The 24,755-nt window shown below is 50.1% G+C and overlaps 1 long non-coding RNA gene across 4 annotated transcripts in view; it reads right to left on the reverse strand.

Annotated features, from left to right (window-relative positions):
• Positions 1 to 24,755, reverse strand: part of LOC137231466 (uncharacterized) — a 33,192-nt gene that overhangs the window by 3,506 nt on the left and 4,931 nt on the right. The window contains exons 2-3 of one of the 4 annotated variants that reach the window (XR_010946559.1): positions 16,232 to 16,415; positions 13,640 to 13,722 (exon numbers count right to left, since the gene is read on the reverse strand). This is a non-coding gene — a long non-coding RNA (uncharacterized lncRNA). Of the gene's footprint in view, positions 1 to 13,639; positions 16,416 to 17,861; positions 19,029 to 24,755 lie in introns of those variants that run through there. The other 3 variants (XR_010946558.1, XR_010946557.1, XR_010946556.1) reach the window with 3 other exon arrangements.

The raw sequence follows: 24,755 nt of genomic DNA on the forward strand, positions 1-24,755 counted from the left end.
TCCATCGACGGTATTGCCTCTGTTGTTCTAATAGCAGCGGTGGGTTTCTGAGAATTCATCTCCACCCTGTCCTGCGCTTGTGTCCACTAGCAGCCCTGCCCGGTAGGATCCGGGGGGCACTGTGTGTCAGCACAGGCCTGAGCTCTCGCGTGTATTATGTCATTTAATGGCCTGATAACCTTAGACTCACCACTACCCTCCCCTCCCTTTTACATGTAAGGGGGCCGCGCATAGGACGGCCAGATAACTTTTCCAAGGCCTGCGTGCTGCCTTGGAGACCGATTTTGCACCAACTTTGCCCTATGGTTCCAAAGCCTGTGTGCTACCGTGACCCCATGCTGCCTGGGACGGCCCTTCAGTGCAGGCCTGGAGTGCAGCCTGTGGCTGTGAAGTCACGGGACACCACACTGTGGGCAAGCTTCCCCCCCAGGACCCAGAGCTAGTCTCCCGAGAGTGCAAGTAAGTGGGCAAGCTCCCAAGTCTCTGAGTCTGCAAATCCCTGTGACGGCTGATGAGCAGACAGGACCCTGGGGAACAGGGGGTGGTGGAGGGGCAGCCGTCCTGCTGTCCAGTCCCAGCTCCCCGTCCCACCAGCAGCACGTCCTGGCTCTGCTGAGACCTGCACCACCCAGACGCCACCTTTAAAGGATTCTCTTATCACCAGTGACACCAAGGAGCAATCGCTAACCACCAGCCCTCACGTGAAGCCAAGAGGCTCCGTAAAGGAGGTGCACAAGATTTCAGCAAATGCTGTGAGCTCAGCGTGTTTGCAAAGTAACGCGAGTGTCTGCGAGGGCTCGTCCTGGCCCCACAGGGAGCTCCAAAGTGGGACCTTCAGGGAACGTGGAGGTCGCACCAACACCCTAGACCATCCACTGCGTCCTGAGACGGGGGAGCTGACTCCCCGCCCTGAGCTCGCTCTGACCACCCTCCACCCACCCACCCCTACACGGCCCTTTGACGCCTTTAGAACAAAATCCCCAACAGGAACTCAAACGTGAGAAACACATCAGGGGCACCTGAGGGAACCACCCATTTGTGAAAGCCCCAAGCTTAGAATCAATTTTTACACTATTGTTATTAACCCCAGGGGCAGCCGTGCTCAGAAGGAGTGTGTACCTGGGTGCCCCTCGACACTACGGGACGGGGTCGCTGCCGTGGGGGGCACACTTCACAAGGAAAACCCACTCAGCTGGGGCTCAGACGCTGCCCTGTCTGGCCGAGACGCCAGCACCCTGCCAGATCTGGAGATGGCCACTGGGCAGGTGTGTCATGCTCTGGGCCCTCCAGGTGAGTGGGCGTCCTGGACCACCGGCATCTCCATTGCAGACCCCACGTCTGCGACGCCGTCCTGAGCTTCTCCAGAGCAGCGCTGGTGGGAGTGGGGTCTTTGCTCCATCCTGCGCTCAGCAGGGTGGCAGCCGCCCAGCCCCAGCCCACGGCTCCCCCTGACCTCCACAGGGTCACAGCGGTGTTGCGACGAGGTGCGAGTTCTGGGCAACACGAGACCGCGTCACGGTCCAAATGTAGCACCGTTCACACAGTAAATCTGCTGTGACCAAAAGAGAGGAGATGTGTGACGTGGAAGGAAAAGAGACAGGAGAAAGTGGCAAGAGAAGCAGCGTTAGAGAGTTACGCGCGGACGGGGCCACGGAGGCTGCAGTGGCGCCTGGAGGGTGAGCGCTGCGCGGGCTCGTGCCCAGACCCCTGCGGGGTAACAAGCGGGTGGAGGGGATGCCGCGGAGCCCAGCCAAGCCGGGGAGGCCCTGCTCTGCTGACCGTCGCGGGTGTCGGGAGAGTGGAGGGTCCCCAGCCTCCAGCGCCCTCCCACCCAGGGCTCCTTGAACCTGGTGTCGGCCGGTGGGAGGGGCCCCGTGGGGGGGGGGGCGGCAGTGGAGGACGTTGGGCATCCCCTGCGACCTCCTCTCGAGAGTCAAGAGCAGCTCTCAGAGGTCTTGGTGACTAAGGATTCTGGAGTGGTCACTTGAGGACCGAGAACACAGGACGACAAGATGTACTGTGAGACTCCGAGGAGACCTCCTCTGCAAGATGGGCCAGGCCTGCCCACACAGCTCCCTCCTCTCATCCTGAACGTGCTAAGTGGCGGGCAGGCGGCAGGGGGCTGCGGGGGCCCTGCCAGCTGTCTTCGGAGGGTCACTGCTTCACCGGAGGCACAGCTGGGAATTCTGTCATGAGCTGAACTGCTCATTGCTCAAGGCTAGAAACCGAACGTGGGGAGTCAGTGCAGTACTTAATTTTTTGAACTGTGCGGTCTTCTGATGTGCATGAACAAGAATGACACAAGGTTATCTGTGCTACGACTCTGGAAATGTATTGACATGGACATAGAAAGCGGAGAAAAAAGAGAAAACGGTACACGTAAGACCCTTCAGGCTCGTACAATAACGTATAGCTTTGTCCTCATAAATATTGCTTGAGCTAACGTTATCTCCAGAAATGACAAATGTAACACGTGCTTCTCACAATCTCTGAAAGAATGCGAAGATAATAAACAGCTGATAAGCTATCACACACGCCCTTCCGTTTACTCTCCAAATCTCACCGCAGTCAATCTTGACATCCCACTATTATCCTTACATACGTGCACACACACATGAACTCATTCTCTCTCTCTCCAACTTTTCTAATTTAAAACATCATGACACCCCTCCAGCTCAAGAGACATAACTCATTCTTTTGAGTCTTTTTCCAATATCCCACGATACAGACGTTCCAGAGCATGGTAAACTCTCTTGCTGTTGGACCGTCAGGTTGTTTTCAGGTTTTTGCTGTTAAAACAGTGTAGACATCATTGTGAATGGCAGAGGAATGACCTCCAGAAATCCTCTTCTCCATAAAAGCAACAAAAGCCCTGGGAAAAACGGTCATCATCAACTTTCTCTGACCTCTGGAAATTAACCAAGGCTTGCAATAACCCGACGATCTTTTATTCAGGTAAAACAGCTGAACCTCGGAACAGAGAGGGCTTTGTGGCCTTTTAACTCCCCTATTGCCATCTCTCCTCCTCCCTCTCTCCTTGGAGCCTGGAAAACCCACAGCCTGAAATCCCACTGAAAACCAGGAGCCTGGCAGCCACCAAAGGGGAAGGACGAGTTGGAACTTCTTCAAGGCCCCTTCCCCAGTGAATTCTCATTATATGGCTTCTAGGTGGTTCTATGAAAGACCCCACTTTATCAAATGACCCGACTCAAATAAAGTGCAAACAATGTTTCCCCCAGGGGTGTTTGTGAAAAACAAATCAGTAGCAGTTGTGTAACATCATGACTGCCTGAAACAGCGGCAAAAATTAGGCTAACCGAAAAACTTAAAAGGAAAAGCTGAGGCATGAGATGTCCAGAGAGGGCCTTGAAAAGCCCTGACATATTCCTGGGATTCTACGAGGCCACAGGCGTGTGCATGGCTCTCACATCCCAGGAAAGACCTGAGAGGGTTCTAAGCTCTCACCTCTGGCTGACCTTGAGGCTCTGTGCACAGCAAGCGATGGCTAAGGCAGAGACGCCATCTGCCCTGCCGCGTGCTGAGGCATGGCCCAACACACACAAAAAGACCTTGGCAAAAACTGGAAGATTTACTGGTTCCAGACATTGGAGGAAATTGTCTAGTCATGAGCTGACCACTGAGCTAACCGAGCAGAGACTTTGGTGACCACACATGACAAAGAATACAGACTTTACAGAATTAGTTCTGTTTTTAAAAAAAAAGCCACTAAACAAACAAACAACAACAAAAGCAACAACAAACAGTAACAACAACAAACCCTGGGTGGGAGGGAGAATTTGATTTATAGAGTTGCCACATTATATTATTTAAAACATGCAGTTTTCCAAATAAATTACAAGACATGCAAAAAACAAGAAATCATGGCCCACACGCAGGTTAGACAAAGGCTTTGCATCAGTAATTTTAAATATGTCCAAAGAACTAAAGGAAACCATATCTAAACAGCTAAAGGAAAGTATGAGGATGATGTTTCACCAAATAGAGAATGGCAATACAAAGAAATCGTTTTCTTAAAGACCAAATGGCAAATCTAGAAAAAAAATTACAAAAACTGAAGTGAAAATTCACTAGATGAGCTCAACGTAAGATCTGAGCAGGTAGAAGAAAACAAAGCGGAACTTGGTAAGACAGATGAATAGATGTTATCCAGTATGAGAAACAGAAAGAAAAAATAATGGAGAAAGATGAACAGTGCCTCAGAGACCCCTGGAATCTTAACAAGCAATTTTACTTCTTCTAGACATTCTTAAGGAAAGGTGGCGTTTCCCCCCGTGAGTATGGCAGTGGAGACCTGGTGACTCTGGCGCGGGACAGCTCCTCGTCCCTGTGTCTTCATTTGTGGTGAGACGCCAGCAGTGCGAACGTCAGCACAGTTGATCCAGAGCAAACCACAAGGTTCAGAAAAGGTGTTCATCCCTCGGAATATTTCACCCCATGTGTGCTTGTTACCCAGCACTCACTTGAAGGAAGCCTCCTTCCATGATCATTGATAGAATCCCAGATGAAGACAAGCAAAACGGTAAGTCAGCCATCCTTTTTAAGCTGAAAGTACACGTTTGCAGACAAGATCTTCCTGTTTGCAGATACAGCTTCAACACGACAGGTGACAGTGGTGTCAGAAAGCAGCCGTGCCACGACTCCTGACCTGACTCGTCAGCCAGCAGACATCCAGCAATGTCAGCGCCTGGCTTGCCTCTTCTCTGTGCCGTTGTGAGCCAGTCTCCAGCAAGACCATCGCCTACTCTGGAAGATGTTTCTGTGGCTTTTTCATTTCTCGTTCGACAAGTTTTATCAAGCAATTTTTGGTTTTTAAAAGAACTCATCAAGTCTATGCTTAAAATGTTCTATGTCTTTTCCTTTAAACTCTGAATGACAGGCCCAAAAGTGATGGCTCGGTTTAACTGGCACCTTAATATAATTTGAATTTTTTCTGTTGCGTTAAGCACAAGGTACATTCTTAATCTATAGAGCTGAGGGGGAAATAGCTTTCGTCATATTTCCATTTCTTACTTGCAGTCTCAACCAGTTTCTTTGAATTAGACTTCTTTCTTAAGAGAAGGCCCTGAAGCATGCATTTATCCTTTGCAGCATCTCTCTACGCAGACAGCGCAGCTGTGCACTGAGAAGGCAAGCCTTCTAATCTCCCCTTTTAAAGCCATTGAGTCACCCTTAAATATAACAAAAAATATATATATTTTTTTTTAATTTATTTATTTTTGGCCACGTTGGGTCTTCTCTTGCTGAGCGCGGGCTTTCTCTAGTTGCGGCGAGCGGGCGCTACTCTTCATTGCGGTGCGCGGGCTTCTCATTGCGGTAGCTTCTGTTGCTGCAGAGCACGGGCTGTAGGTGCACAGGCTTCAGTAGTTGTGGCACGTGGGCTCTAGAGCGCAGGCTCAGTAGTTGCGGCGCATGGACTTAGTTGCTCCACGGCATGTGGGATCTTCCCGGACCAGGGCTGGAACCCATGTCCCCTGCATTGGCAGGTGGATTCTTAACCACTGCACCACCACAAAATATATTATAAATAAATTTCATTTTATTTTAGAATAAGATATTACATTCTAAAATAGTACTAGTTTCAGACACAACTATAAAATTTAGAAATGTTTTTCCATAAGTTGAAATATTAACAAAAACAAGATGAAAAGGTATAGTTACTTTTTTGTATTTCTGCGTAAGAAACTTGAAATTACTTTTCTTTCTTATTTTCCCAAATGTTATGTTATTGTTCCCTGACTATTAGTGACATTGAACATTTTTTTATATATAGCTTTTCATATTTTCTCTTCAGTGATCTCCTTATTTATATAGTTTGTTCATTTAAAAAACTAGGTTACCTTTTTCTTAATAACATAGAATTTTCCGCATTATAATTAATATTATTATCTTTGGCTTTGGGGTTTTTCCCTTTAAAGCTTTTTAATGTTTATATAATCGAGTCTGTGCATCTTATCCTTTATAGCTAGGCATTTCCTACCCAGTCTGGGTGGTCATCTTTACCACAATATTACAAAACCCTTCTCTCATATTTCTTCCAGTATTTTATTTCACTTTTAGATTTATATATTTAAACTGTCTGAAGTGGATGATTATTTATGGTGTTATGTATGATTTTTTTTCTTCCACATGAATAGACAATTTTTCCAGCACTATTTATTGAATAATTCTTTCTCCACCAATGAGATAACATGCCAACTTTATCATAGATGAAGTTCTTTCATACACGTGGATTATTTCTCAATGTTTGCATTTGTTCTACTAATGTATTTGTCCAGCCTGTGCTCATACCTCTCTGTAGCTTCACGGGTAAATTCTAATAATATATAAGTATATACCCCTGGTCACTAATCTTCATTATCAAAAATGTCTTGTCAGACCTCATGCCTTTACTTTTCCATACAAATGTTAGACACATTTTGTCTAGCTAAAAAAAGCTAATGGGATTTTGTTTAAAATTGCATTAAATTTATGTATTAATTTGGGAAGAATTATTGTTTTCTTTATTCATGTATTTACTATTGCCTTATTAATCAGGTTTTACATTCTGTTCTTTGATCAAATATTATGATATTTAAAAAATATAGGTTATTTTGATTTTGCTTATTCTTTGGTGTATTATGATGTTTGTTGCTGTGAATAAAATTTTCACCTTATTTTTATACTAAAAGTCCTGTTAACCGGCTTGGTATTGAGTCTCTTGTATTTTCTACGTATGGAAGCATTTCATTTGTAAAAAAAATTCTCTTGGATTTTCTATGTACATAAGCGTTTCATTTGTAAAAAAATAATTCTACTTTCTTTTTCATTGGTATATCTTGTAAAATGTTGAATACTAGAAATTACAAAAGATATCTCTAATTCCTGCTTCTAGGGGAGATGTTCTTAGTATTTCTCAACATAAGTAATTTTAATGATAGCTAAGGGAATTTGAGATTTTCCAAAATAAATTTATGGAAATTATAGTAGGTATAAAGGAAGATAACTAGTAAGAACAGAGAAGTATTGAAAGCTGTTAATCTCTGAAAATGCACATACGTACAACTTAACCCTACTTATTTAGAACATTCTAGAGAACACGAGAATAGTGAGCTCACATTCCACAGCCTCTGGAAAACCCTACTGCACACTTGTGGGAGAGGGAGGGGGGAAGAGTATTTAGTATTATTAGGAAAGTGGTTTTGACCTCGAAACCTCTGAAAGGGTCCCAGAGACTCCAGGGGCCCACAGACCACGTTTTGAGAACCCTGTTGTGGGTGACTCCCGTCAAAAACTTCAGAGATGCTGGACTGAACCGGTCCTGAAGGTGGAGTCCAGGGCAAAGAAGGAAGAAGATCATGACGCAGGTCACCTGGGCTTCCCTGCGGCCTTTGGGGCTTCCAACCAGGCTGAGGAGGCTTGGTCCTTTGAGGGGAAGAGCCTGGTAAACACTCACGTGCAGCTGGCCTTCTCCCGCAGCCGCAAGCTCCGAAAGAGAAAAGACACCCGCGGGCAGCCCGCGCGCCGTTCTTGCTTTCCTGCGGCGTTTCCTCGGTTCCCAGGGATGTGATCAACCGCAGCGCCAGCTTCGCACATATGCAGACCATTCTCGAGACGGTCGTAAACATTCGGACTAGACTGACTCAGTCATGGGGACGTTTTGGCTCCAGCCTGTGCTGAACTTTGCCCATTCCAGAAATATCCCGTAAGACATTCCCAAGGCTCTGAGTGATGCAAACCACATTTCTCCACTTACCAGAGACAAAAATGAGATTGAGAGAACAGGCTTCTTCCCGATAACGGGGCCGTGCGAACAGAGGCCAGCATACGGGGCTCGTCTCCTCCCCGCGCTCGGAACAGACCCCTCGGCGTTGAGGGTGATCTTCCTCAGAGCTGACACCACGCAGCACCCTCTCTCCTGCCCGCGGGCGGGGCTCCAGGGCCTCAGACGTTCTGCAGAGAGAGCGCTGGTGAGGCCACGCGCTCACCATGTGTCCCCGCGGCAGGCTGGCCCCACGGGCAGGATGAGGCCTTCTTCGCTCATGCCTGGGGCACAGCACTGTGTTAGCCCACCCAAGATGAGCTGCCGTGCGGCCCACCGTCCTGACGCGCAATCTGCCTTTCTGTTTCACGAGCGCGTTTTCTGTCTATGTTGGTCTGCTCTGGCTGCGCTTAAAGCACAGACATTTAGTCCCTCACGGTTTGGAGGCTGGACATCCAGGATTGAGGTGTGGGCAGGGCTGGTTTCTCCCGAGGCCTCCCTACTTGGCTTGGGGATGCCACCTTCTCCCCGTGTCCTCACGTGGTTGTCCCTCTGTGTGTGTCTGTGTCCTCATCTCCTCTTCGTATAAGGACTTCGGTCCTGTGGGATCAGCGCCCATCCTAGTGACCTCATTTTAACTTAACCACCACGGTAAAGGTCCCCACCTCCAAATACAGTCATCCAGTCCTGGGGGTTAGGGCCCAAACACGATTCAGGCCAGAACACTGTTTCTCCTGTTACCCCCTTGCACTCCCTTAATTTCCACGTGTGCCAGAGACAGCCAGGTCCACCTCGTGCACCTCTGACTCCGCGGCGCGTAGAAAGGTTCCCGGCCCGCGACAAGGGTTAAATATGTATTTGTTGAAAATAGGAAAGTTTTACAAATAGCCACAGGTAGATACACCAGCAACACAAAGACGAAAAGTAATAAAACAAACAAAAATCCTATTTTGAAGGGGCTCGATTCTATAATTTCATATTAACGAACGATCATTTATTCCCATGCAAAGTACCCCAAAGGATTCTCAGTGATGCCACAATAATTCTATGGAGTTACTGAGTGTCTTTACACTATTTTAAAGATAAGGGAACTAAATAAACTTCCATGGTATCCTCTTCAGAAAGAGGTTGAGGACCCGTGTACAAAGCTGCTCACTGAGTAGCGTGTAGTTTACACTGTGCCTTCCGGGAAAGCCTGCCACCCTGACAAGTGCCAGCATTTCACGATCCACAGCATCTGCGGATTAAAGGGAAATGGGTTTCAGGCAAAATTTCCCCACATGTACTATCACATGATTCAATTTCATATGCAAATGAACTCTAAAGCATAAGTGTTTAAAGCAGGAAGTGAAGCAAATCTGGTGGGTTTTCCCCTCTCTCCCTCTCTCTAAAGAGAAAAAAAAGGATGCTTCTCAGGGCACATGGCAAAGCCAGGACATTTGTATCTTCCCTTCCGTGAACTTGCAGACATCTGGACCTGCATCTGGAGTTAGGAGGCTGCGTCTCTGGCTGCAAGTCATTGCACACTGGATCTGGAAAATGATTCATCCAAAGGAAAAGTGCCGCAAGATGCAGCCAGCTTCTCGAAAGTCATGGAAAAAAGGTCTTGAAAAACAAAGTTGTTCTGAACTCCACAAAATTGGCCGGATGCTTCAGAAGTCCAGGATTTTTCTCTGCTGATTTTAGGCCCCTCAAGCACCGGAGATCCCTAAAATGCCCCCACGGGGAGCAGCAGAAACAGAAAGAACACCTTCGTGACTGCTTCCATGGGCCGTCCTGTTCCACAGAGCCGGCCGCAAACAATCTCTTGTGCCACATTCAGCGAAAAGCACAATTTTAGGAAATGCAATCAACCTGGGGTCCCACTGACCTGCAGATAACCTAGTCCACAACAATGAAACCTGAAAAAAGATTTCACTTGAAACAAGGACAAGGGAAAAGAAACTTGTAAAAATAAAATACTTCCCCATTTTAGGAACCAAGTCAATGAATTCTCGGAGATTTCGGGTCCCTGCCTTCGTAGGTCTGCCCTGGGTCCGGAGCCATGTTGAGGTAGTTTTCCCAGGACTCAGGGAGCGCCCCCCGGGCCCCAGCACGCGGACAGCAGGAGTTAAATTTCACCTCGGAGGCCCCATCGTAATCGTCTGCTAAGTGGCCCTCGTAAGAAATGACACCAGGAAACCTGAGACACATTCCTTTTTTTTTTTTTAACATTTTTATTGGAGTATAATTGCTTTACAATGGTGTGCTAGTTTCTGCTTTATAACAAAGTGAATCTGTTATACATATACATATGTTCCCATATCTCTTCCCTCTTGCGTCTCCCTCCCTCCCACCCTCCCTATCCCACCCTCCATACCCCAGCCCTCTAGGTGGCCACAAAGCACCGAGCTGATCTCCCTGTGCATTGCAGCTCTATTTACAATAGCCAGGACATGGAAGCAGCCTAAGTGTCCATCAACGGATGAATGGATAAAGACGATGTGGCACATGTATACAATGGAATATTACTCAGCCATAAAAAGAAACGAAATTGAGTTATTTGTAGTGAGGTGGATGGACCTAGAGTCTGTCATACAGAGTGAAGTCAGTCAGAAGGAGAAAAACAAATACCGTATGCTAACACATTTTTATGGAATCTAAGAAAAAAAAAAGGGTCATGAAGAACCTAGGGGTACGATGGGAATAAAGACACAGACCTACTAGAGAATGGACTTGAGGATATGGGGAGGGGGAAGGGTAAGCTGGGACAAAGCGGGAGAGAGGCATGGACATATATACGCTACCAAACGTAAAATAGATAGCTAGTGGGAAGCAGCCACATAGCACAGGGAGACACATTCTTAGAGAGGACAGCGCAACCTCATAGGAGCCACCCGGAGACTCAGAGGCAGGCAAAGGAGGGGAAGGCAATTCACAGGCTCTGGAGTTCTCCTCCAGCCCTCCCCCTGCTTCAGGGACAGGCCAGCGGCCAGGGGACCTTACATCTGAATTTCATTCAAAGCAAAAAGGATTTGAAAATCTTATTTTCACGTTCAAATGGTGATAAACCTAGAAAAGCAGGAAACCTTTGATTTTTTTGTTTGTTTGGATTTTTCTTCCTCTTTGTCCCCAGGACAAAGAAAATTCTTTTAAAAATAAGGAATTTAGCAAACTTTCATCAAGGTATTACAAACAAAGTGAGGCGAGCCGCTCTGGGCCTTGGAATGACAGCCTTGAAGAATCAGCGTTCTCTCCAAATCTAAACGGGAAAGCACAAGAATGTGGAAGGGAAGTTTTCTGCACAAGAAGAATTTGCAGTAAAAATGAGGTCGAGAGAACAGAGCGGGTGCTGCACGAACCAGCCCTGGCTGAGCCTTCAGCCGGCAAACCAGGCAGGACAGAGCTGGAGGGCTCCGGCCCCGCTGCCCCTTGTGTGTGACCCTCCACCCCTCACCAGGCCCCGGCCTCTGGAGGAACGACGTGGCGGCCACGACCCCGCTCGGCAGCCCAGCGCGGGGGGACCCGGGTCTCAGGGGCCATTGCCCCCCCCAGACTCTGGGGAAGGGGTCTTGAACCAGCCTCCCTGCATCCGCACATCACAAAGGCATTGTCTGACAGCCTCCTTAAGGATGGATCCTTGAGCATACATTTTCTATCTTGAAAGACAACAGACCACTTTATAATCTAGGAATTGCAAAGCAGAGACTTTACAGGTAACATTTGAAATGAGAAGAGCTACCCGTCAGGAAGGAGAAGCAAGGAGAATTTATGCTGACTCTGCAGTAAACCAACTATACTGATATCCTAAGTGGTTTCTACGCACTCGTTGGACATTGTGTGATCAATACTTCATAGATACTAAGAAGACTCACTGTTACAAACTCCAACCCATCATTCCAACTCTTCGTCATGCACCGAGCGACCAGGGACGGGAAAGCAACGCTGATGGCAGAAAACCTGACCGCTTCAACGCCCTCTGCGCTTTCACTCCCGTCAGTTCTGAAACGAGGGTTCCTCCACTCACAGGAGAATTCTTAGTTTTCAGTCCTAGTCTCTTCGAAAACTCACCAAAAAAAAAAAGACCCATGAAGACTGAGCATTAATACTTCTTCCCTAACTCCCAGCCCTTCCTCCTTCACCTAGCTTTCAACTTACATTCTCTTCCCTCACTCAGAATCTCCAGAATTTCACAGGTCCCACGTTGGGGACAAAGAGCAGAAGGGAAGGTGGAAGTCACCTCGCTTTGTCACAGACCTGATGAACTGTCACCCTCTTAGGTCAGGATTACACGGCATTTCTTGACAACCGCTTTGTACCCACAGCCGAGATGGAAGACGTGTGTCTGCATCTGGTACTGTGTAACCGGACTGCATCTCATCCCAACAGTCCTGGCGGCGGGAGGATGCAGGAAATGACTTGGACCCTGAAAAAGTGGCCTCATTGAGACAGTGCGGTTCATAACAGAATAAGGGGGCTGGGAAGGACTGGCTGTGCAGCCTCAGGGCACGTTGCTAATAAAAGTGCTGGTGAAATGCTGTTTTAAGTGCCCAGACCTATGATGTCAGCGTTCTTTTTGCACACAGGGGCTATTTACTACCCCATAAGCTGGAAGATGGGGAGATTATGGGTGAAAAAAATGGTTCCCAAACCGAAATGCAATCACTCACTCGCCAGCGCCCCAAGGACTCCGAGTCCGTCTCCAAGTCCTCTCCAGCCAAAAGCAAAGTCCTGTGTCCTAAGCGGTCGAAAGCTTCCTGCCCTGATTCCATTCTCAATATATATGCCACATCTGAGCCAGGACTGGGTCAGCCTGTGTATCTCTGGGGAAAACATGCTTGTCGTGTCCCACTGCCTGCAGCCAAGGTGAGAAGGCGGGGGGCGAGGAGGGGAAGAGGGGGAGGGGGCCTGAGAAGAAACCCCCCCACATCTTAGGTCCCGTTGGCGTGGGGTGCAGACAGCCAACATCAAAGCCAACTCTTCACACCTCACCTTACGTGGACTGTATTTATGCGCCCCCTCCCCGCACAGGCTAAATGCTGTGCTTAGAGACACAGAGCCAACTGAGCCTGACCCACAGGAGGTACTCAGAAAACATCTGCTGACTAAGCAAGTTAGGTGCGCTCCCCCTTCTCCGGCCCACGGTAAAGGTGAGAAAGCCACGTGCTGCCTCTGGGAGAAAATGTATGTGCCTTCCCCCAGCCCAGGGCAGGGGCTGCGTTACTCAGGAACACGGGGAAGGGTGCCCTGTCCATCGAACACACTGTCAACTTGATGAATACACACTGAATTTCCCCCCTTTGTGTGAGAAGCTGATTCATTCATATTCAACATCCATTTCTGGTTCTATACGCCGGAAGAGAAGGTAATAAAGACTATATCTCTCTTAAACCCATGGCCAACACAATACTTAGTGATGAAATTCTAGAAACATTCTCATTAAATCAGTGTGTGGGGGGCGGATAGGGAATAAAATAGCCACTCCCTCCAATATCATTTACCATTGTCTAGATGTTGTAGCCAACGCAATAAAACATGACACAGAAATACGAGGCACCATGTTTGGCAGCATCTCCCAAACATGTTCCTTGGAACGCTACTTCCCTGAAATGTTAAACAGTTTCTTTGGTGCAAGACTTCTCAATGCCTTAAAAATCCTGACATTTGCTATGAGTCTCCAAGAAGGGACACATTATCCAGCATTTCCCAAAGTTTTAAATATCGAATTGTTTTTTCCCTCTGAGAATTTGAGAAGTCATGTGTTCCTTGGAACACCCTTTGGGAAACTCTGACTACATTTCTTTCTAGTCTTCATATACTTTAATTTGTATATTTAGTCAAATACATCCATTTCTCTGAAATAAAACAGTAGTTAAGAATAAGGGCTTTAGAGTAAAATACCTTAGGTTTGAATCCCACATCCTGGACTGACTGAGGGACTGAGGGGATGTTCCTTCATCTTCCTTGACCTTCAGTTTTCTCATCTGTAAAACAAAGATAATGATATCTCTCTTACAAAATATTGTACATATTAGACCCGTAATGCATGTAAAGTTGCCTACCCTCAGGCATAATTAAAAATTCCAATTAAAACATCCATGAGATATCACCTCCATTATGAAATAGTCAAAACTAGGAAAGATGAAGTGAGGTGCATCCTCTTTTATCACAGCTGGTGAGGCTGTAAAGTGTTGCCTCTTAGAGACAGTAATTTGACAGTTTACTCAAAAGCCATAAAATTATTCATATATTTTGATTTAGTAATTTCACTTCTACGGTAAAAATTTTGACAAAGATGTTTGTTGAGGCTTCTTTATAGTAATGAAATTTCGTAAAGAATATCAACGTCCATCAATAGGGAACTAATGAAATAACTCACAGTACAGGGGCTGCACATCTGTCATTTGTTGGCTGCCCCCTGGGGTGTTTCCTATTGTGCATAATCCTGTTGGGAGGAAGTACCTGCCAACCCAGAAATCGGGGGCCTGAACCTCTCTTCTCCCCACATGCCCAGGGCAGGCATCTGAGTCCGATCCGTCCAATGATCACCTCTCTCAGGACTTTGAATCTGGAGCTGATGAAGAATTATTTGTTTACAAATTGTAAATACTCTACCTGACATATTTCCTGATGTGTGTGTATGTGTGCGTGTGTGTGCATGTGTGCGACTGTGTGCATGTGTAAGACTGTGCATGTGTAACATCAATGTTTTTCTAAGTCTCATCAGAGGTGTGTCTATCTTATTATTCTTTTCCAAGAAACGTCTTTGGTCTGTAAATTATCTCGATGTTGCTGAGGTAGGTCGCCCATTTTATTGATTTCTGCCATGATTCTCAGGATTCCCTTCCTTCCTGAATGCAGAAGGTATTTGCCATGTACCCGCTGACCCCATGTCTTTTGGATTTCCTCCATAATGAGTTCTGTCTCCCAAGGTGGCAACCAGAAACTTGCCTTCCCAGCCTCCCTGTACTGGGTTCACACCTGAGATTTACACTCTGCCAATCAGGCCCTCCCACGTGAGACCTCTCTGAGACAGAGCACACTGCAAGGAAGCAGGCAGCAGGCCTGGAGTGGAGAAACTCCCTTCTGGCCAGGTGACTTCAGGGGCGTGAATTAGTCGAGGAGACCCTGATGTCCAGCGGTCAGTGTTAGCGGCGCCGGCGGTGGCAGCAACTACGGGGGTCCTTCCACACCTGTTTTGGGGTGGAGTTCAACGTCATTCTGGTGATGCAGCCTCCAAAACGGACTCTTCAGCCCTCCCAAGCCAGAGAGCCTTTAAGTGTCCTTTAATAAATGCATTTTCTGCTGAAAGCAGCCAGAGTGGGTGCTGTTGCTTCTCAGTAAGAATTCAGACTGATGTGCTGTTCCTTTGGTGGTTTGTATTCACTATAGGTTAAACACTCGACAGACCACTTTTGATTTTCAAAGTATGAATCTTTCATCTACTTAACGACCACAAGTAAACTCCCCCTTCAGCTTTCTGGAAACCCTGCACTCGACTCTCATCTTGGCGTCATGACTGTCACCTTCATCCTTGCAGTCAGAGCGACACTCCCCCACTCCTCTCCGAGCATCCTGAGCTCCAGACCTGCACGCGTTGCCTACCACGGTCGGAAGAGGGCTGAACTTGATAAGAATCTCCTCCAGTCGGCCACTTACCCACACCAATCCCACAGCCAGACTTGAGTGCCTACAGCATTTAGGAATAACGTGCCTCTGTGACCAAAATGAGAAAAAACTCAGCATATCTGCAAACATACACCACTAGGATGTGAGCGCCTCGTGGAAAAATGGGGACGATGACAGCCAAAAGCTTTGGAACCTGCTGGGCTATATTGTAAAAACCTGGCGATGTCACGTGACTGCGACAGGACGGTGGCTCTTTACGGGGACGGCACCTAAAAGGAGAGGAGCCCAGAGGCAGGCTTGATGACCCTCTGTCTGTTACTGCTGCATCTCTCGTCCCCAGCAGCTCCCCTGGAGCGGAGCAACCTGGTCCTCGGTACTCTCGACATCCCGAGATCACTCCTTACGGCCTTTGTCTCTGCTGCTCTGTCTGCCGACCTTCCCATAGCCGCCTCCTCTGGGTCATCAGATCCCAGATCAACGATACCCCCAGGTCCCCCGTGGCCGACCACCTACCCGACGTCCATGTCTCAGCTGCATCACCCTGTTATATTATCACCTCCGATACCGCAGGGGGCGGAAGGCCCTTGTGGCAAAAGGATTATTTTGATCTGAGTATCTTTAAGGAAAGGCAGACACAGGAGAAGCTCTGAAAACCTGGCAGAGGTCGCCCTCAGGAAGGGCTTTGCATTTATGAGGGAATCTCCATTTGCCAGTGTCTCCCTCTCTGTACCAGAGAGCCGCCGAGGACTCAGCATCACGGGAGACTCTAGTCACCTGAGAGAGCAGGGACTTCAACCTCCGAAACAAGCTCATCCGCGTTCGCCCGCTTCTCCTGATGACCCCCCGTAACTAACTCCTCCAAACCTCAACATCTTTCTGCTGTTTTTAGCTGAAGATGGTGTTGAAGTGGAGGCTTGGCCGTTTCAGGGAGCGACTCCGTTTTCCTGGGTCTCTCCCATGTACACAGCACAGGATGTAGACGCTTGTGAAACTTGTGCTTGTTCTTCCCGTGTTGTCTTTTATCGCAGGGGGGTTTCAGCCACAGAACCTAGAAAGGTAGAGGGAAAATCATTTCTCCTCTCCTTCATTACCACCAGAAATGTTCCCTTATGTTAATTTGCTGGCGGTCTGTCTTCAAACACTTTTCTCTATCTGAAAGGTTGTTTGGTACATTTGTTGGTTGTCTGTCTCCCCGAACTTAAGCTTTGAAAGCAGAGACCTTGACTGTCCTCCCCTGAATGTTTCCCCAGCACCTACGAAAGTGCCTTGCACAGAGCATCACTCAAAAATGATTTTGGAACCGAGGAATGAAATGAGAGCTCTAGGGCCTGGCCGGCCCCACCCCCTCCTCTGCTCTCCTCTGGGGTCATCCTCTTCTATCGTGAGTGCGCTTCTGACACAGAGCCAGGGAAGTCACGAGATGGTCACAGGGGTTCCAAGCAGGCACTCTTATTTATCATCTTCACTAAGCATCCCAGGGAAGGGCTCCAGGTGCCTGAGGCTGACCCCATGCCTGCATGGGCCCAAGCACAGGGGACAAGTGATACAGACAGGCCTGGGCCTGGGGGTCCCAGCTGTGGGGCTGCCCCGGGCCAGCACCAAGTGGAAGAAGCAGGATGCCTCAGGGATATGGAGATGCTGTCACTAGTAGGTAGAAGGGGGAACAAGATGCCTGGCGCACAGAGAGGCAAATCTAGACGATTCTCTAGATAACACAAAGGTTTTAAAGCACATTTTCCTCCCATTCTCCGATGTACTGCTGTCTTTTGAAACTCCCAATTATTAATGAAAGTGTCAACCTGTTTGACCTCAGGGTTTACTTTTCATCTTCCAATGACTCCATTTTCCTAGTTTCAAAGGGCGAAGACGTGTTTACCTCTCTGCCGCTCTAAAGGATTAATGGGAGGTTAATAGACATTAACCTAAGTTGTTCACCTTCTCTAGAAAAGACAAAGTGAATAGCAAGGAAATACAATGCAAAAGGGAAATTTAGAATCTTTTAAAATCATGTAAATTTTCAAAATTTAAACCTTTCCTTTAAGTAGTATTTAAAGCTTTAGGAAGCAGTTTACAGGAAGATGACGCAAATGAGCTTCTCATAATCAGAAGTAACAGAAATTACATATCGACTGAAATTCCACTTTTAACTCAAGATATGAAAGTAAGGTGCCCTATGTCCCTTCATCAGAAACGTGAACGAAAACTAGAAAACTGCACATATCATAGGCCAGGAAAAATATTTCTAAGCGGTGTTACCTACATTGCCCAGCTCTGATCTTTCCACCGTAGTGACACCCAAACTCCAGACATCAATCAAATTGTGGCCTCAAAACGATTTCCTAGTTAGAACGGGGTCGGGAATATATTATAATGAATTCAAGGTACCCCACATTACCTATAATTTTCACATTACTACAGACTTATATTTGCTGCTGTTGGAAAATAAAAGCCCCTCACCAAAAAAAAAAACCACTTACTTCCCAGTCATACTTACCTGCTAGATGCACCTACATCCTTTCTTTTTCCTTTCTATTAAATCCCTACGTCCATAAAACGCACAGCAAAGCTTTTTTTTGTAACTGACTTACAGATGGAAATGTCTTCAGGCTCAGCCCTTTTCTAAGAGCCCTCCAGCCACAGCCGTTTTCCACAGGTTCAAACCACAAAAGGAAAAGACGTTGACTACATTCGGTCCTCACTGGGCTCAGCAGGGCCCACTCCCTCTGCCGGATGCCAACACACACCCTCCACCTGACCAGCAGCTGACCGGGACCAGTGAGGCTTGACCCTGCCTCCTGGAAATGCTCTCCACAGAGATCGGCCAGCCCTGCCCCTCCACTACATCCCTCCCCGACACTAGCCCAGACCCCCCAGTGCATTCTGTCCTCCGACTCAGATGGGCTCACAGAGGCCCCGTCACGCCCAGCCTCCACCCCAAATCCTGTCTTCCCAGCGGGCCTGCTTAACTGCCCACAACCATTTCGTCCTAAGACCTGGGTTCTGGAGTTTGGTTTGTATTTCCACGTCCCAGACAGCGTTTCCTTTCCGTGGAGGGACGGTGGGCGTTCAGAGCTTCTTTTGCTGAATGAAAAGTTGACAAATGGAAACAACTCACTGTTTTCCAGATTCTTAGCATATTTTAACTCCAGAGACTTGAGGATGGAATAAGTGACTCGGACCCATCAGTGGGTCTCTCTTTCAAAGCCCAGAACTGCGCGCAGCTGGGTCTCTTTCTGCCGTGCTGCCGACACCCCACCCCATTCTCACTCACTAGATAAAACCAAAGGGGCATTTGCTTTTTCCAAAAATGTACCATCCCTCCAATGGAAAATAAAGTTCTGAATCTATCCTGGGCCTGCGTTGGTGAGGAAAGTCATGTGAGCCTTACAATAGAACAGACAGCAGAGTGATGTGTGAAAAGACCGCAAAGCCACCAACCTGGAGACGAAACTTTAGCTGTGAAAGCCAGTAATGAAAAGAAGGAAGAAAACGACCCCCGGGAAAGAAAAGCTATTTTGTGCCAGATCGTTTTAAGAGTAAGTTACCTGCATGATTTATTTAAATGGCTATTAAGCTGCGAAGGTGTTTATCTATGTAAAATACGCATATTGGAAGAAGTCAGCTGGGAGCTTCACCCTCTAGAGGGAAAACCCAAAGTTCGTTACCAGCCGTCGGTCTACCGCAGAGAAGCCTGCACACCCCAGGGGCCAGGGATTCTAAAAAGGCCATTCAAGCCACAGGTGGACCCCGCGTTTCTCCATTTCCCTGTCCTTCCGCTTTTCTTCCCTTAAAAAAAATTCTTACAGAATTTGAATTTGATGCGGTTCAAGAGGTCACTTCCCCTCCCCTCTCCCGCTCGGTCAGTGGAGCAGCCACGTCCGGGCCACCCTCAGCGCCGACAGGCGGAGGTTTTGCGCTCGGACCGGCCGCCCTGCGGGCCGCTGCGCCCCCGGAGAGGCCACGCTGGTCCCGAGCACAGGCCGACAGCCAAAGAGCGGCCCTGTCCTGTCCGCCTTTTCCAGGCAGTATCTGGAGACGGTCCGATACGGAGAAGGCGCGGCCGAGCATCCGACGGGGACACTTGGAAGGCGCGAAAACGAAAACGCTGTCTCCGCTCACCATCCCCGGCTGGGCTGCTACACTTGTCGCCCTCCGTGCCCCGCGATGCTGTGCGGCTCCCACCCGAGGAGGCTCCCTTCCCTCTGGGGTCGCAGCGGCGCACCGCCCAGAGCTCTGGCCGCCCTGAGCGGCCGAGGCGGGGACAGGGGATGCCCCTCGAGCCCGACGCGACCGCGGCCCCGGATCGATTGTGGGGCTGGGCGCGCCGCACCTGCTCCGCGCGCCGGGCTCCGGGCTCCGGCCTCGCGCCCGCGGGTCGCGCGCGGGCCTCTGCGTCCCTCTTCTCCTGGCTCCGTTTCCAACTCTTCATTCTGTCTGTACCTCGAAAGCTAAAACGAAGCGCCGGAGTTGGGGCGGTGCTGGGACAGGCGCAGGGGCCCAATCGTCCCTAGGCTCCGCGGGCCGCGACGGGAGGTCGATGGGAAAGCAGCGGGGCCCGCGGCCACGCGGGGCCAAGGTCAGCGGGTCTGCGCCGTGCATCCCAGGCCCGAGGTCGGCTGCGCGCCCTCTGCGTGCGGCGCGCTGTTCTTCTAGGCACTCGACTGTCTGAACTCGTTTAACCCTCCCCGAAGCCCTGTGGGGCAGCTGTTATTCCATCCCAGTTCTAGAACTGACGAAACTGAAGTGCACAAGGCCGCATAACTAGTAAGTGCAAGCTGTATGCGGAGGGGGGAGATACTCAAGTAAAATTAAATGGGCAAAATAGCATTTGCGACCTTAGTATACATTTAAAATTAATTTTTCAAACTGCAGGTTACATATTCCGAGTCAGAGCTGCGAGAGCCTAACGGGGTAGCGCGGCGTAACCGGGGCGAGAGACCCCTCACACCCGCTGCCGGGGCGCTTGGTTAGGCTGGACGGAGAGGGTTCTTCGCCCGCCTCGCCGCTTCCCACAGGACTGGCCAGAGCCTGCGCCTCTTGCAAACGGGAAATGGGGCGGAATGGAGAAAATTTCCGTGTAAAACAGCAAACGTGGGCGGCGGTTTACCGTAGACCCTGGCCGGCGAGGAACCCTTGCCGCCCGTGCAGCAGCGTGCTGGTTAGTTTTCTTTCCGCGCTTCTCCGTTTCTCCGTGGGCTCTCGAACCCGAGGGAGTGCACATCAGCCGTCTGAGGTTCCGCCGACCCCCGGTGAGCGAGTCCAGGTCCCACACACCCGGGCTGCCGCGCGCCTGGCGTTATTACTCGGGCGCTTTGCGTTTCTGCGAGGCACACTTTCCTGGGGACAAATGACGCTCTACCCTCCTCGATCGAGTGAGCTCCTCTGCCGGAGCTCAGACACACACACACACACACACACACACACACACACAAACCGCGCCCTGGTCTCCTCAGTGCCCCGCGCCAGCCCCCAGGCACCCACCCACCGTGCTGCGAGGGCGCTCTCCGGCCCGGGTGCTGCGAAAGTGTAGGATCCCTCCAGGAGCCGCGTGATCTGGTGCCCGGGAAACATCCCCCCACCCGGGGAGAATTCGCCCTCGGCGGTGAAGATACAGAACCCCAGCCACAGCCGGAACACGCCGGAGAGCAGAGACCCCAGCCCGCAGAGGCGGGCTTAAACTGGTAGACAAAGACCCACCTTTTCCTTATTAAGGACCCAACCAAACGCGCATGTAAGAGATCGCTCAGGGAAGGAGAGACCCCTAGGACGCGCGAGGCTCACACAGTACCTTCGCACAGCGCTTCTGTCGGATGGGGCCAAAAACAACCGTAGAAATGTGTATATTTCAAAATTTCATCTTTATAGTCACAGTGGGAGGAGGCCCTTTTAAAATTATTTTTATTATTCCCATTTTAGGAAAGAGAAAGAAAGAAAGAAAGAAAGAAAGAAAGAAAGAAAGAAAGAAAGAAAGAAAGAAAGAAAGAAAAGGGAAGGAGGAAAGAAAGGAAGGAAGGAAGAAAGGAAGAAATTGAAACTCAGAGACTTACCCAAGGTCACCTGGAGCAGGTACAATTGTCAAACAAAATCTAGGGCCACCTATGACATCGCATCGCTGCTCCGGCTACATTGGGGGTTGCTAAGAACAAAGGTAACGTGTATGGTTTGGGGGAGCAGGAAAAATCAGACCAATCAACTAACAAATATTTATGAAATATTTGTACAGAGTCCTGGTAACGACTGGGCGTTGGGGATAGGGGCCAACCAGGGCTTCCTGGTTCACTCTCCCCCTCCCCCGGATCCCTTCACACCCCAGCCTAGTTCAAAATCCTCCACAGGCACTTTCAAACCAAATGAAAAAGTCTTTGCAGGCTGGCCACTGTCTGGGTAAATGACTGGAAAGTACTGTATGGTCCACAAGGATAAACGTACACACACATACATCACAAGGACACGTGTGACCTTGCAATAAAATGAATTCTGTACGTAGGAGCTGGTGAACGTGTGGATGCGGCGTGGGAGTGACGCTGGTGACTGCACAGACGAGCGCCCCTGCCACAGCTTGCTCCAAAGCACACACCCAGCCCCAGTGATGGAGGGAACGTCCGTCACCTCCTGGCAGCTCCAGCAGGCAGGGAAAAGCCAAGAAACTTGGGGCTGGAAGTCACCTGGGGGGAGTGGGCAGCAGGATAAAGAGTTGTGCTTATAAAACACACATCCAGAAACAATGTCCCGGCCCTAGTTCCAGCTTCCCTAAGGAACTGTGCTTGTCGGCACTAAAATATAATTTTAGGTATGAGAGAGCCAGAGCCGGAGGGCGTGGGGAGGAGTAATAAGGTGCCTTTTAAAAACACGACATCTGTATTTGCCCTGAAATATTTCAGCAAGAAATGAAAATAGACAGAGAAGAGATAAATGAAGCAAGTGTGGCAAAATCTTGATAACTGTTAAATCCAGGTGGTGGGTATACAGCCCTCCACTTCTGTGCGTTACGAAACTTTTAGTACAAAGAAAAAATACAGAAAGAACAATAAAAACTCAACCTCTTCATTTTATTGTATGTAAGGTATACCTGAATACCGTTAATTTTTAGGAGTTTTAAAATAAAAGTCAGACTACATGGAGAATGCCTTCTTATCTCCTATAAAGATAAAGTGCAGCTCTTGAGTCGGTGTCGCAGAGGAAAGGCCAGTAGGGGACATCTTGGTCTCTGGTTCCAAATCCAGCAGCCCTGGCCTTTCCACTCCCAAGCCCACCACTACCCTGCCTGTTACCCCACCTGGGTATGCAGCCTGCCCCTAAGGACCCCCAAAGTTCCCTTCTATGTTGCAGACTTCCTCCGCCAGGACAAGTGTAGGGTGCTTTCCTTAGTTAAAAGGAATGAGAAATAATAAAGGCAAAAAGTTGTCTTTCTGTCACTGTAGACCCAGAAGACAAGAGATGGTCTTGCAGCCTCTTCGCAGCGGTCCAGAGTGGAAAACACTTCCCCGAACCAAGAGGCTGGCTTGTCCGGGTGCCCGGCCGTCTGTCTGTCGTCTGTTTTCTGCTAGACTTCGGCTCCCAGAGCTCCAGGCAGGCTGCAGACAAAGACGCCGCCCCGGCCCCTTGCTGGCTGTGGGAAACCAGAAGGGCCAAACCGAAGCCAGACTTTCTTCAGCAAGACCCATGTTTGCAAAGGAGGGCGCATTTCCGTGGAGGGGTCCCAGGCATGCGGCTGGCCTCCTTCTATTTTAAGGGCTGGAGGGGTCGGGAAAGCAGGGTGTGTCCTAAGGTGGCCAACCGAGTCCGAGGTGAGCGAGTATATCTGCAGGACTCAGTCCGCCTGGGGCCGGGCTGCGGGGACGGGCGCGCGAGGCGGGTTAGGGACCCGCGGGGACCGCGATTCCCGAGGGCCTGGCGCCACCCAGCGGAAGCAAGAGGAACTCCCGCTCTTTCCACGCGGGCGCCCAGGAGGAGGGGAGGCCAGCCCGGGACCGAGACACCAGGGACTTTCTTGGACGGCTGGAGGGTGACACTCATTGACGGCTCCAGAAAACCATGCCTGGCCTTCCCGGCTCAGCCCTCTCACCAGCAAGGACACCGTGGCCCGCCAGGCCGAGACTCCGTTTGCCGTGAACCCCGAGATGAAAAGCGCTTTCCCCTCAAATGCGAACCACCCACAGAGATGCGCTCGGGTGGACGCGCCTTGGAGCCGGGTGTGCGCTGGCCTTGCGCTGCCGGCACAGGGCAGAGTCCACGTGGAGGGAGGGACGATCAGGCCGCGTAAATCATCTAGAGGGGTTTTTGGCCTGAGTCCCTGTTTCCGAAAGGTTGCGGGATGGCTGGGACGTTGATTATACAGCGTTCCCTTTTCAAGTGCGCGCCCCTCCCCATCGCAGCCCGTCTGGTGTGCGAGGATTGTTTGAAAGGAAGGAAGCATTCTTGAAGTGGCGGGTGATGGATCGTCTAAACCCTTCTGGGGCGTTTGGGGCGGGGGTTTGAAGGCAGCTCATCAATAAAGACCCCCCTGGAGAGAGGGGGGCTGGAGAACAGCCCCCCACCACGCAGCCTGGAGCCCTAGGCCTGGACCAGAACCTCCTGGCCAAGGGGGAGGCGGGGAGGGGGTCCCGGGCAGGTGGAGACGCCTCGCCTGGACCGGCCGCCACCGAAGCCCTTCAGGTTGCACGGCGGGGGCGCTGCAGGGTGATTGGGGACGGGGGGGGGGTGACGGCAAAAAGGCTGGTGGGCTCCCAACACCAGGACGTCAGGGCACAGGGTGAAAAGCGGCCCCTGGGATGCTCTGCTTTGACTCCTCTGGCTCCTACGCCAGCTCCTCAGGGTGCCCTGCTACATGTGCCTTCCCTCCGTAGAGATTTCTTTTCGAACCCCAACCCAAAACTGTCCGTCCACCTTTCCCAAATTGGAGGAGGGAGATGGGGGGGACGCGTAAAGATGACTCGGGTCAGACCATTGGAGGCTGGGTGGGCTGGGAACCCCTGGGACCAAGCCTCAGCCAGGCCGCAGCCTCTTCCCTCCCGTGGAGCTGCAGCCCTCAGAGACGTCCGTCTCAGCGCCCTCTGTGCCCGCCTGGAAGAGAAGACTGCCCTGGGGTTGCTACGGGAAACCTGCAGCCGCTCCCTCCTTGGGAAGACGCGAACCTCGACAGCAAGGTGGGCCTGGGGAGGCGGCCTTGGGGCCTGTCTAGGCGCGGCCCCGGGTGCTTTCCCGGCCCCTCAGTCCCAGCCCCAGCGAGCACTCCCTCCCCCTCCCGCGGGCTTCCCGGGGCGACAGAGGGTCAGGCCGCCTCCGCAAAGGACCGACCACCAGGCACGGGGGGGGGGGGCAGGGGGGAATGGGGGATGGGTTGGAGGGAAGGCTCCCGAAAGGCAGCTCCTCCAAGGCGGCGTCTGGG

Source organism: Pseudorca crassidens, chromosome 10, assembly GCF_039906515.1.
Source record: "Pseudorca crassidens isolate mPseCra1 chromosome 10, mPseCra1.hap1, whole genome shotgun sequence".
NCBI lineage: Eukaryota > Metazoa > Chordata > Mammalia > Artiodactyla > Delphinidae > Pseudorca > Pseudorca crassidens.